Source organism: Heptranchias perlo, chromosome 8 (genome assembly GCF_035084215.1).
Source record: "Heptranchias perlo isolate sHepPer1 chromosome 8, sHepPer1.hap1, whole genome shotgun sequence".
NCBI classification, from domain to species: Eukaryota; Metazoa; Chordata; class Chondrichthyes; order Hexanchiformes; family Hexanchidae; genus Heptranchias; species Heptranchias perlo.
Window position 1 is genome coordinate 84,485,461 of NC_090332.1, and position 15,080 is coordinate 84,500,540.

Genomic DNA, 15,080 nt, shown 5'->3' on the forward strand with positions numbered 1-15,080 from the left:
TCTGTCCTGGTGTTTATGCTCCACACAAGCTTCCTCCCACCCTGCTTCATGTAAGGTTATCTGCATATCCTTCTATTCATTTCTCCCTCATGTACTTATCTGGAGTCCCCCTAAATGCATCAATGCTACTTCCCTCAACTACTCCATGCTGTAGCAAGTTCCACATTCTAACCACTTTCTGGGCAAAGAAGTTTCTCCTGAATTCCCTATTGGATTTATTAGTGACTGTCTTATATTTATGGCCCCCAGTTTTGAATTCCCCTACAAGTGGAAACATTTTCTCTACGTCTACCCTATCAAATCCTTTCATAATTTTAAAGACCTCTATAAGGTCACCCCTCAGTCTTCTCATTTCTAGAGAGAGAGCCCCAGCTTGTTCAGTCTTTCCTGACTCTCACAGAGAACGCCAGAATAGTTCAAGAGCAAATGATACCGTTACGTTATATGCTACTATGTCACAATCTTCTATAAAGCTTCCCTGTACAGCCTCAATCACTTTACGCATTGCTCCTCTGTCCTCTGTCAGGCCTAAGTAAGACATTCTGCCCCAATAGACCTTTAGTGGATTATGGTTATGGTCATTTATGTACGAAGCTCTTAGGTTTACTCCAAATATACTGAAAAGTACGCTTGATCTTTTTTAAACCAGATTATCAAAATTTGTTGACAACCCAAAAGTAGGAGGTTTGGCAAAGAGCAAAGAGAACTGTAAACAACTTCAAGAGAACATAGGTTAGTGGAATGGGCTGAAAGATGTCAGAAGCAATGTAATGTGGAGAAGTGTGAGGTAATGCACTTTGGGAGGAAATATTCCAAGTGAAACAAGAGTAGAAGGCAGGGGATAATTGGACTAGTGCATGCAGATACATCCTGTCCTTATTTTTATTTTTCCATCATATGCCCATATTCATAATGGAAACTGCCTATGTAATCTTGTCACACTGTAGTTACATTCTCCCGCCAGTGATGGTGCTAAAGCATCACCACTGGCAAGATGGTACAATTAAAGCCGAACAACTTTTCCCATTTAAAGGAGGGAGGGGGAGGGAAGAGGTGGGAGAGGGGCAGGGGTGAGATTGAGTAGCAGAGAGAGTGGTGAAGGAGGGGGAGCAAGGGGAGGAGAGGGAAGAATACCGGCAAGGCAGTATTTATTGCCCGTTCCTAGTTGACCTTAAGGTGTTAAGAGGCAACCATGTAGTGTGGGACAGGAGTCATGTGTAGGCCAGCCCAGGTTGAGGTGGCAGATTCTTTTCCCTGGTGGGCATTAATGAAACAGTTTTTTTGCGATAACCTGGCAGTTTTCATGGCTTTTTCTGGTGAAAGCTCACAAATTATCAGATGTATTGAATTCAGTTTTGCAACTTGCCATGGTGGGATTTGAACTCTGAATTTGAAGGCTACTATACCCAGGCTTGCTTGATGTAGGGGGATGGGGGGAGAAATGTTTGTCATGATGGTGAACTTGCTTGAGGAAGTTGCTCAGCTGTGGGGGATAGGGGGTTGTGAAAGGAGTTGGCATGAATGGTGGAAATGATGCTCAGTAGGGAGGGGGGAAGTGATGGAAGTGCTTGTCAGTGTGTGGGGGGGGGGTTAGTTTGCATCAATGGAAATACTGGTCTGTGGGAAGGGCTCAAATGTGGAAATGGTGCTCAGAGAGGGGGGGGCGGAGTTTGGCGTGGAAATGATGATGGAGGCCATTAGGGAGATGGTGCTCAGTAGGAAGGGAGCCAATCATGGAAATGGTGCTCATTAAAGGGGGTCCTGAACATGGGAATAATGCTCAGCGGAGTCCCCCCAAGAGTAGAAGTGGGGCTCAGTGGGAGAGAGGAGTGGAAATAGGGAGGAAGGCCATCAGCAAATTGTGCTCAGTGGGAGGGGAGATTCCTCAAGGTGAATATGATCTGCAGGGAGGGGGGGGGTGGTGAGTGGGGAGGAACTGACTGTAGAAGAGTTCCGAAAGTGAAAAGTAATGTTGGTCAGTTGGTTTGGAAAGAAGCTATAATGTGCTGTTTTAGAAGCAAAACTGAAAAAAATGATGACAGTCAAGCTAGCACAGACAGTTCAGAAAGCTGCTATACAGTCAATAACAATTGCGCAATCAATGTGACAAGTTTACATAGGTTATTTCCATTTTGAATATGGACATAAGAATTTATAATGGAAAAAATTGGCACAAAAACTGACAAAAATGTGACAACAGCACGCTGTAAGTCAGAGAATATGGTCACACTCTTACCTGTGTTTGCTGCCTTTGTTTTGCTATATCTCTTTCTCTCTTTCCTCTTCCTCTGTCTCGCTCTTTCTCGTCTCTTCTGATTCTCTCCACTTAACTCTTTTTGCTTTTCTCTCTTTTCCTTTTCTTTTGGGTGGGAGGTGGTGGGTGGTATGGTGGCGAAAGGAGCTACCAATGGCTGCAGGCTGGGGTGGTGGCTGCGGAGAAAATGTGGTCTTCCCATCTGCTCCTCCAATCACTTGTGCTTCCTGCGCCTTCTTGCTCCCATTGCATTCCCTACGCCCTCACCTTTCTACGACCACTTACTCTTCCTACTGCCCACTTGCTTCCATCATCACCCTCTATATTTTCCCCTTCGGACTACCTGTTCAGTGCCTGTATCCTGCCTTCGCCCTTGCTCTGCTCCCATTCAACTCACCCTTATGGTCTTATGGTCACTCTTAACCTTACACCCTCTGTTCCCATACTCCCTTTTTATACCACCAGGGTAGATGGTGAGAGGCCAGGGTTACCCTTAATCTGTTTCCCTCCTCCTACCCCTCCTAGTTATTTCTCGCAAAGAGACTTTATTTGCTTTCAACATTTAACTTTTTTAAGAAATCAAATTAGAATGAGGAAAGAATCTGTTTTCGTTTCCATTCGTCTTTCCCTCTGTCTGTCTGTGTGACTGTCTCTCTTTCATGCCCTCCCCTCTTTCAACACCTTGTCACTCTCTCAACTCCCTTTCTCTTCACTCTCTCACAATCAAATTGCTCTCTCAACCCCCTTTCAAAACACCATCCCACTTAACACCCACTCTCAATCTCCCGTCTCTCTTCAACCCTCCTCTTTCAATCCCCCTCTCAATGCCTCTTTATCTCTCTCAACACCCTCTCTCAACTGACCCCATCTTTCTGAACCTCTTCCCCTCTCTTTCAGCTTAATACACTATCTGAAGTTTGTACAATACAAAATAAAAGCTAAAATAGTGTGAAATTATTACACTGTTACTTTTTTGAAGTTTCTCCAAATTTTCAAAATTTATGAAGAAAAGTTGAGCAGAAAGTGCTAGAAGCTAAAGAAAAATATTCGATCAGTAAAGCTGACTGGACTGTACTGATACATCCTGGAAAATTAGGTACATTGCACATGCTCAGAATGCACAATCCAAATTATGTTCATAGAATCACAGACGTGGGAAAAAATATTGTCAAAGTTGAGGGCTTCAAGTAAAAATTTTAATTAAAAACTTTTATTAAAATAATTCAATTAATAAATATAATAATATTATTATGAAATATGTAATTAGAACATTGTTTAAATCCTTATTTTGGATGTTAGAAAACTCAGTTACTGAGAAAAATGGCAGGTGAAAAACATTTTCGGAAAGCATTTTGAGCAATTTGTTGTAACTAAGTGGCCACAATGTTGCAATCAGCATGATAAGTTTACATCGGTAAAACCCATTATAATGTGGGCACAGGAATTTATAATGGGAATGAGTTGACTCAAAAAGTATGACAACAGCATGACAACAGGAAGTTAATTTGTGTGGGTAGGAAGTGCGTGCAGGTGTAAGGTTCTTAAGATGATATATGTGTGTTATATTGCACTCACATTATTTTGCAGTTTCCCTGGTTTGATACTGGAATATTCAGCATATATCCCAATAATTTAGTACATGTCTACTTAGCCAAAGAAAAAGATAATTTTATGTTCTGTATGAAATATGTGCAACATATTTCTACATGGAATTTGGTTCTTTGAAGTTTGTACAGTACTGGGGTTTTCCTAAAGTGTAACAAAATATTTCTCAGTTCTCAAAAGTTTAGGAAATAGAATATTTAATTGTAGATAAACTATAAGTTCTGAGTAATGATGATTCAGCAGTTGCCATAACATCATGTAGCATGAGGTTGTTATTTTACACCCTTAAGATATATGTGGAAGAAGGTTAATCATGTATGAGTGTGTGTCTAGTGTGGCAAGAAAGATAAAGGATCAGTTTCTTAAGTCTTCTTGTCCATTTTCTAAAAGCTGGTGGCTATCAGTTACAGTTTTGTTATAACAGTGAAATAATTTCCCACAATATTTGCAAATGCCTTATTTTGTGAGTTATATGGTAGCATTCCTTTAAAAGGAACATTATAGTTAAATACTTTTGACTACTTTTAATAAGACGTCATCTACATCTAACTCTCTAATCACATTCCAGTTAATTGTATGACAAAATGAAGTTTTGTACAATATATAACACCAAATATTTATACTTTCTCAGTTTAAAAGGAAAGGTAAAATTGTAGTTCAACCTTATATTGTTACAGTCTACTCGTCATAATTTGAAGTCACATAATTTGAATTATTAGATAATTAATTTTTTAGCTCTAAATTCCTAACTTGCTGTGTCATTTACTTAATTTGAAATACTGGATAATTTTGATTTTTTAAGCACAAAATGTAACTGAATTATCAGGAGTAGACTGTATTTTTAAATCTTTATTAATGTCTAGTTGTACTCAAAGCACATCTTTTCTTTAAATTCAAAACAATTCAGATCTATTTTTGCATTTATAAAACTAAATATAGAAAGATAATTAGCAACCATAAGCAGATACTAACGACTGGTGGCCTAAGGAGTGGATTACAGACTAATAAGGACAGTATATGTTTTTGTTATGTTTCACACAATCAGCACTTTTTTCACACAATTTCCTGCAGCCCTGATCATGTGGAAAAACTAAATTGGCAGCTTTATTCAAGGGTAACGAGGATGTGGGAAATGATAAATGTCACAGTGGTGCATTGGGAGGCGCTCTTTTGAATTTGGGGTTAAGGCAGACCAGCAGAAGCTTTACGCTGGATCAGAATCTGATATTTCTGACCTGAGTGTGTTCAGTGCTGGCAGTGGAAGCCAAAGTAGTGTAAAGTGTATTCCACCCGATACATGCCAGTGACTACATATTGAGCAGTATGTTGGTATCGTTTCTAGTAAAAAGTGAAATAAAGTAATTGATTCAATGCTATAATCTGATTCTGTGTTCTCCAGTAACCTGAAACTTGAAGGACAATTTGATCAGTTTGCAAGCTATGCCAGCGACAGCTTTGGAATCTTATTGGCATTGCCCTCATTTACCTTTTTCTCCTCTGGAATCTTATTTGCAAAGATATTTAAATAAGATCAATAAAATTATTTTCCAAGGCTGTATTCTTCCATATCTTACTTTTCATGTTCTTATATTAGCAGTTATTCATCAATATGCAGATTTCATTTATAAATTATAAATCATTCTTCAACTTGCAGTGCCCATTAGAGTTAAAATATGCTTACTGGTATGGATACTGCCCTGACACTGTAATGAGGCCATAAAGGTTGTGTATGACATATACACCCATGCCTTTATAATGTTATAATAATTTTGTAAAAATCAATCGTATTGAAATATGCCTGATTAATTTTTAACAATAGAGTTTATTTATAAAATTCAATTTTTTTTCTATGCTGTTGTCAGTATTCAGCATAAAGTTACAACTATGACCGTAAAATTTTAAATTGATATTTTTGTAGAAAGAAACAAAAATGTCATAGAAAATTGAATCATGTGATTTATACCTGTGAAATGACATTTCATCCCAGGGCTGTAAACTTCAAAATCTTCTAACGAAGGAATTAAGTGAAAAATTATACATTATTAAATCTCAAATAATTGGTAATGTCATAGAGTCATAGAGTTATACAGCACGGATAGAGGCCCTTCGGCCCATCGTGTCCGCGCCAGCCATCAGCCCTGTCTACTCTAATCCCATATTCCAGCATTTGGTCCGTAGCCTTGTATGCTATGGCATTTCAAGTGCTCATCCAAATGCTTCTTGAATGTTGTGAGGGTTCCTGCCTCCACAACCCTTTCAGACAGTGAGTTCCAGACTCCAACCACCCTCTGGGTGAAAAAGTTTTTTCTCAAATCCCCTCTAAACCTCCCGCCTTTTACCTTGAATCTATGTCCCCTTGTTATAGAACCCTCAACGAAGGGAAAAAGCTCCTTAGTATCCATCCTATCTGTGCCCCTCATAACTTTGTACACCTCAATCATGTCCCCCCTCAGCCTCCTCTGCTCCAAGGAAAACAAACCCAATCTTCCCAGTCTCTCTTCATAGCTGAAGCGCTCCAGCCCTGGTAACATCCTGGTGAATCTCCTCTGCACCCTCTCCAAAGCGATCACATCCTTCCTGTAGTGTGGCGACCAGAACTGCACACAGTACTCCAGCTGTGGCCTAACCAGTGTTTTATACAGCTCCATCATAACCTCCTTGCTCTTATATTCTATGCCTTGGCTAATAAAGGCAAGTATCCCATATGCCTTCTTTACCACCTTATCTACCTGTTCCGCCGCCTTCAGGGATCTGTGAACTTGCACACCAAGATCCCTCTGACCCTCTGTCTTGCCTAGGGTCCTCCCATTCATTGTGTATTCCCTTGCCTTGTTAGTCCCTCCAAAGTGCATCACCTCGCACTTTTCCGGGTTAAATTCCATTTGCCACTGTTCCGCCCATCTGACCAACCCATCTATATCGTCCTGCAGACTGAGGCTATCCTCCTCGCTATTTACCACCCTACCAATCTTTGTATCATCAGCGAACTTACTGATCATACCTTTTACATTCATATCCAAGTCATTAATGTAGACCACAAACAGCAAGGGACCCAGCACCGATCCCTGTGGTACCCCACTGGCCACAGGCTTCCAGTCACAAAAACAACCTTCGACCATCACCCTCTGCCTTCTGCCACTAAGCCAGTTTTGTATCCAAAGTGCCAAGGCACCCTGGATTCCATGGGTTCGTACCTTCTTGACCAGTCTCCTGTGGGGGACTTTATCGAAGGCCTTACTGAAATCCATGTATACCACATCCACTGCGTTACCCTCATCCACACGCCTAGTCACCCCCTCAAAAAATTCAATCAAATTAGTCAGACATGATCTTCCCTTGACAAAGCCATGTTGACTATTCCTGATTAATCCTTGCTTCTCCAAGTGGAGACTAATTTTGTCCTTCAGAATTTTTTCCAATAATTTTCCTACCACTGATGTTAGGCTCACTGGCCTGTAGTTCCCCGGTTTTTCCCTACTCCCCTTCTTGAATAATGGTATTACATTAGCGGTTCTTCAGTCCTCTGGCACATCCCCTGTGGCCAGAGAGGTTCTGAATATATGTGTCAGAGCCCCCGCAATCTCCTCCTTTGCCTCACACAGTAGCCTGGGATACATTTCGTCCGGGCCTGGGGATTTATCCATTTTTAGGCCTGCTAAAACCGCCAATACCTCCTCCCGCTCGATGTTAATATGTTCGAGTATATCACAGTCCCCCTGCCGTATTTCTATGTCTACATCGTCCTTCTCCATCGTGAAAACAGATGCAAAAAATTCATTTAGAACCCCTCCTACATCTGCCGGCTCCACACACAGATTGCCATTTTTGTCCCTAATGGGCCCTATTTTTTCCCTAGTCATCCTCTTACCCTTAATATACTTATAAAACATCTTAGGATTTTCCTTTATTTTGCTCGCCAGTGTTATTTCATGGCCCCTCCTTGATCTCCTAATTTCTTTTTTAAGTATCCCCCTGCACTTTTTGTACTCCTCTAGGGCTTCCTCCGTCTTTAGCCTTTTGTATCTGCCAAAAGCCCTCCTTTTTTTCCTAATCCATTCTCGTATATCCCCTGACATCCAAGGTTCCCTGGAGTTCTTGGAACCACCCTTGACCTTTACGGGAACATGTTGCCATTGTATGGTCTCAATCTCCCTTCTGAAAGACTCCCATTGCTCCGATGCGGATTTTCCTACAAGCAGCTGATCCCAGTCCATTTTGGCCAGATCCTGCCTTATCCTATTAAAATCGGCCTTCCCCCAATTTAGAACCTTTATTTCCGGCCCCTCCCTGTCCTTTTCCATGACCACCTTAAATCTCACCGAATTATGGTCACTGTCACCAAAGTGCTCACCTACTAGCACTTCTTCCACTTGGCCGGCCACATTCCCTAGAATTAGGTCCAGTACCGCCCCCTCTCTTGTAGGACTTTCTACATGCTGGCTCAAAAAGCTCTCCTGGATGCAAGTTAAGAATTTTGTACCCTCTAAGCCTTTTACACTCTGAGTATCCCAGTTAATATTGGGGAAGTTGAAATCCCCCACTATTATTACCCTATTATTTGCACAATTTTCTGAGATTTGCCTACATATCTGTTCCTCTATCTCCCCCTGACTGTTTGGGGGCCTATAGTACACTCCCATCAAAGTGCTTGCCCCCTTTTTGTTTTTAAGCTCCACCCATACGGCCTCATTAGAGGAACCTGCTAATATATCATCCCTCCTTATGGCAGTAATTGATTCTTTAATTAATATTGCGACCCCCCCTCCTCTTATACCTCCCCCTCTGTCTCGCCTGAAGATTCTGTACCCCGGAATATTGAGCTGCCAGTCTTGCCCCTCCCTCAACCATGTCTCTGTTACAGCAACAATATCATACTCCCATGTGTTTATCAACACCTTCAGTTCATCCACCTTATTCGCAAGACTCCTTGCATTAAAATAGATGCCATCCAGCCTTGCCCTCACATATTTGCCCTGTCTTCCAAGCTGACTTGTTTTTTTCTCTATATTTGGCTGCACATCACCCCCTATTGTAGCTCCACTCTGTATCCCATCCCCCTGCCAAGTTAGTTTAATGTTTAGTTGTTCATAAAATATTTGAAACTGTTTAGCTATATTGTTGAAGTTGCCTAAAAACTTTACAAATGTCTCCCAGCTCTGATGAGGTGGACAGAGATGAGGACTTCATGGGCTCAGCCATGAAAAGAAAACAGCTGGCCTCACACAACCATTTATATGAGGTATTGGAAGGCCTGCCAAGGAGTTTCAGCACTATGGCTGAGGGCATGGAGGAGTCTGCTTCTTGCTTTTGTGGTGTTATCTTGCATGACATCAGTACTCTGCAGTCTGCCCTGGAGAGCATGGTTACCTCCAGTGATGCTGCAGCCAGGCCCTTAAAACAAGAGACCACGGTTGCACGATTTGCAGCTTTGATGAAAGCTCAAACAACCGCCACGCTGGCTCTGGGCTCCACCTTGGACAGACAGAGCTCCACCTTGGACAGAATGGTGAACCACAAAGATAGGGGCTTTCCAGGAGTCCCTCATCTTCTGCAGCACGCTCTCCCGCAGATTAGTGGAATTGATGAGCTCTAGACCCAGGGAAGTGGCAGTGGCGCGATGGGAGCGCTACAGATTGGCCTCTCTCAGGATGCCAGCACATCTGATCCTTCACCACCCCCTTAACCAATACCTGTCACGGTGCCAGCAAGTCAGCTAGGCCAGACTGCCCTGGGCATAGCTGAGGTGCAGCAGTCTGCAGCTGGTCCTTCACAGGTTCGAGCACCCAGGAGTCAAGGGCCACAAGCATCTCAAAGGTCCCAACATGGGGAAAGTAGCCTTCCACCAGCTCTGTTCAGGCCACTAGGGGAGTAATAAAGTTAGTAATCCTTCTTTATAGAAAAGCACTACAGGTTGATCACTTGAATGATAAATGAATAGAAGGCAATTATTATATTTGGCATTAATTTATTCACTTTTTATCACATTTGGCACTTTGGTCTGAGGTGTGGTTCAGTAGCAGCTTCAGATTCTGCATTGTCATGATGTCATTGCTTTAGAAGTTGTCTGAATGGTTTCACTGTTGATTAATACAGGATGAAGGGAGTGGTGAAGGATGTAGGAAGGACTGTTAAGCAAAGAGGCACTGTATAAGTTCTCAGGGCAGGGGAATGAGCAGGTCAGCAGAATCGCTGAGCAATTAGCTGACCCCTCACATCGCTTGCTGCAAGGCATTGAGGTGGCCCTCCTTCTTGTCCTTCTTGCTCTCTTTCCCCCTTGCCTCCCTCGTCCGATGAGCACTGCTGCTGCTCTGCCTCCTCCAAATGCAGGCCTCTCTGTAATGCGATGTTATGTAGTATGTAGCGCACCACAACATTGTGGGAGATTCTATGTGGGTAATATTGTGGGCAACCTGCCCCCAAACGACATCTGGTTGCTGAGACTGCTGCCCCTCCTCCTCCAAATGTTCCTCCATCCAGTATAAAGTAGCGATAATTGCACCCATAATAAGCAGATAACGCTTACTGAGGATGATAAAGCCAAAAATGTGGGTGAGAAGCGACCTGGACAGCAAAAAGACCCTATGATCCATTGAACTGCATCTGAGAGCCCCTTTATATACAGCTTGAGTAGCTCGCACACACAAATCCTGCCGGGTTTTACTGGGGGGGTCTGGGACTGGGCGAGGCTTCCGCGATTTTGAGTGAAAATCGCTTCAGAGTCCGGATGACATCATCGGGGTGTGACTTTTACATTTTAATGAGGGCCCCTCCTGCCTGTGGTGGGTGTCTCTGCTGAATTTTTAAAAAATCAGCGCAGTTAAAATGGCGGTGGCTCGAACATGTCGGGAATGCTGTGGGAAGGACCCGGCTGCTATTTTAAGCCCCCACCCACCCTTTTCCTGGCAGGCGGGCAGGGTTGAAATCCAGCTCTCACTTATCTCTCTGAAAAGAGCCTGGTCTAAATTAAGTCTCAATTATTCAAAGTGTCCAGTATCTTAAATGGTAGCTATTTTTTTACTGGCAAAGGCTTTCTTTTACCCAAATGCAGTACAGAAGAACAATGATTAATGATTTAACTGAACAAAGTATTGGAGATACGCTGAGAGTACAAGCTGGACACATACTGTGCACACAATGTTAATTTAATTGGAACGAATGGCTCAAAGTACAACTGAGAACAATCTTTGCCTTTTATACATTCATTTGTTAAAATGAATGTAGTGAAGCCAAAAGATAAAAGGCGTTTAATGAAAATACTGCCACCAGGCTTTTATTTGGAAAACTGCAGTAAAATGACCAAAGGCTGGATTGAGCTAACGATGTGTACTGTAAGGAGATTGTTAGAAAGTGATACTGAATTAGGATGATTATCATTTTGAAAAAAATATATATTCTTGGTGTCAGATAGTTCTTGCAAACTTTTAACTTATTAAATAAAATTTTGCAATCAAGCATGTGTTTTGCCCATCACTGTTCCTGGGGTAGATAATATAATGATAGACATGCAGACCTGAAGCCTATAACAGGCTCGAGACACCCAGAGCACCCCAATTATCCAGCAGACCTTCCCTGATGCCCAATATTGTAGCTCTGACTCTCCTGGTGCATTTTGAGTGACGTGCCTGTAGTGTCAGGAAATTGTGCAAATCAGCTGAGCTTGTGAGGTCAGCCTGTTTGTCCACAGGCACATGGAGTGCCTGTGCAGGATCCAACAGTGATGTACGTGAGCTGTATTACCAACCCTCATCTCACAGTTCGGCATCCTATTCCCTTATTACGCATTGTATTAAGCAGTGAGTTGTTATGATCTGGAATGCACTGCCTGAAAGGGCGGTGGAAGCAGATTCAATAGTAACTTTCAAAAATGAATTAGATAAATACTTGAAGGGAAAAAAAAATTACAGGGCTATGGGGAAAGAGCAGGGAAATGGGAATAATTGGATAGCTCTTTCAAAGACCCGGCACAGGCACGATGGGCGAAATGGCCTCCTCCTGTGCTGTACCTACTATGATACTATGACAAAACTCCGCACAGACAAACAACGCCTGTGAACAAATCAGCCCCGATGGTAACTCCCGGTGGGCTTTGGAACAGGCGGGTGGTGGGGTGAGTTAGATATTCACTCGCTGCAGCAGAAAACAGGATGAAGACATCACGACTGCTGCCAGCGAAAGTGGCACATGCATTATCCTTCTGTGGTGATCACACATTAGTTGTACATTGATGGAGTGGAAGCTGTTCCTGTTCACAATAGCTTCTCGCTCATCTTCTAGAGCTCTGATAGCTACATGAGTGCAGTCTGTTACGCCCTGGACACGAGGTGTTAGGGAATGGGTGTTCGCACTTATAAGTTTATAAGTGATTCCTCAAGATAATAGAGTTCAAAAGCATTTATTGGCAATCATAGAAATTACGCATACAATGATAACTATTATTAATAACAATTACACATATACTTAAGAGCACACTTACGGTAATATGAGTTACCAGAGAATTCACAGGTTACAGTTCTCGAGCTCGAGGGGAACAGCTGAATTTTGAAGTGTCTATTCTAACATCCGTCTTTTAAACCTTGCTTTCCATCCTGTTACATGTCACATGTTCCATAGCATTACCTCATTCAATTAGCTGCAATAACTTCAGTTTTAACAAGAATCACTCCCAAGCTTTCACCTTGACTGAACAGTCAATCAAGTCATTCAACTGGAGAGAGTTACATGGAACAAAGGCCCTCTACGGCGACATTACACATTTCTCACTGCTGAGCGATCTATGGGAGCTCTCAAGGCTGAGCGAACAAAGACGGTTTGTGGCCTCTGCTGAATCTTCTTATCAGCTAAAACACTGTCTGACTGGAATCCCTTTTACGAATTGAACATTGCTAACAGAAACTCACTTAAAAGCTAAAGTTAATATAAAGAATTAACCATTTCCTTTTGCGGAGGGATGCCAGCCTCCGCTGCAAATCTCAGAACTCTCCCATTCTGGCTCTCTCATTCTGAGGTATCAGGGACGGGTGTGTTGGGTGGTGCTGGAATTAGAGAGCACTGGGAATGTGGGTTTGAGAGCGCTGAGATTGTCCCTGAGATCCAAACAGCACAGTCGAGGCAAAAGACCTTATCATGCATGAAACTGCAGGCATAATTACGTTTTCTGCCACTTTGGAGTCACGGAGTGTTAGAACTCTAATGTGCTGTGCCTTTGTCATGGCCTAATTTGTATTTATTAACTAGCTTTGAATAAGTAAGATTGCCTCAAAGTTCAGTTGATTAAATTGCAGAATCATAATTCTAATAATTACAAAAATTATATAATTACATCAATAAATAATTCCAAAAGAAGTCGGTCTGATCTTAGCTCATATCAATGAACGCCATGTCATTTTGTTAATCAGCTGATACTTCAAGGGATCCATTGTTGCAGGGCAAGCCATAACAGGCTATGTATTACCTCTGCGTGTGTCTCGTAATCATGTTTTTAAATCATACCAACTGACCTGTTGCTCTGTAAGCAAGGGCTCTTGTGTACAGTACTAGAGTTTATCATGTCAATACATTAGAGTCAATAGGAATGTATTCTGAGGAATGGAGTAGGGGAATCTCCATCATTTGCCTTCACTGTCTAGCACTGAGTTTTGTACCATTCAGGATTATGAAAGCTGATTTTGTAAAAGTTCCAAAATAATTCACTGCTGGGTAGTGAACATCCTCCAAGAGCTGAATTATCTTTTGTTGTACCGCCCAATTTTGGGTGGTTTTAGGCTGCAAAACTCAGTAAAATAGGGCGATAACAGCTTATGCCTCATTTACACCTTTTAAAAACTTGCACCAGAAATATCCTGCAGAAATAGTGACGTTTCCCTTCAATGCCTAGCAACAGGCCAACTCGCCGCATTTAAACAGCGTCAAGTGGGCGTGGTTAACCCTCCATTCCATTTTCCCCAACTTCTACCCCAAACCCGACCCACATTATTATTGCTATATAAGTGGTGCTCCCTGAGGTGGATAGCAGATTACAGAGCCCATTTTGTTTTCTATACCTGAAAGTCTGTTGTACTTTGCTTGGGTATCAATTTCAGTTACTCGATGCTCTAAATAGTCTGTCAAGACTTTTACTGCTCTGTTTAGTCAGCTCTGCGGAAAATGCAGTTTTGGACTGAGGACATGGATTTCCCACTTGGAATCCCTCTATTCCTTTGTTATAAAGAGGAGGAGCAGGAGGAGGAGGAAGAGGAGACGGAAGAGGTTAGATTGGAGACTTTTAGAGTGAGGTGTCACAGAAGGTATCTCTTCCCCACATGCACATACCCAGTCAGCAGGGTCTACAGACTAAGAAGGACTTGCTAAGATTTCTCTGCATATCACTGTCTCAGAAGTCTCCACTTCCCTCTGGAGACCATTGGGGAGATATGCCAACTATTGGCTGTAGACTCATGTCCCACTTGCACCAGAAGAACAGTATTGTCTGTATCAACCAAAACCATTTAAGAATTCCTTGAACAAGGAAGGCTTTCATTCGATTAATCTTCAGCTAGTGTGCCATGTCTGATACCCAGGAAGCTGTCATGATGCTTTCATTATGCGACTATCTACCATCCCAGCCCTGATGACTCAAAGCCATATATCAGGATGGTTGATTGGTGACTAGGGCTATCCTTTGTAGTCATGGCTTATGACTCCAGTAAGGCTTCTGCAGACAAAGGGAGACAATACACACAATGAGGCCCACGTCACTACAAGAAGTGTGATAGACCAGACTATAGGAATTCTGAAGTCTTGCTTTAGATGCCTGGACAAATCTGGTGCCAACCTGCACTAGAGCCCAACGAATCATTGAAGCTGTGAATGAAGAAAGGTGAGCTGCTTCTGGAGGAGATAACGATGAAGACTGAGGGAAAGGCCTTCATCACCACAGCATGATGAGGCTTCACAGGACATGGAACACATCAGCCAGCAGCTAGATAAAGGATGACACAATGTATAGCCCAATACTTTCAACAAATAAAAGTTGACACAACAAATAAAGTCACTTCACGACTTCCTGCTCTCCCTCCAAACCCTACATAAGAACATAAGAAATAGGAGCAGGAGTAGGCCAATCGGCCCCTCGAGCCTGCTCTGCCATTCAATAAGATCATGGCTGATCTGATCCTAACCTCAAATCTAAACCATCACAAAGTCCCTCACTGTCAATGACTTCTGTCTATTTCCATAAGACCAA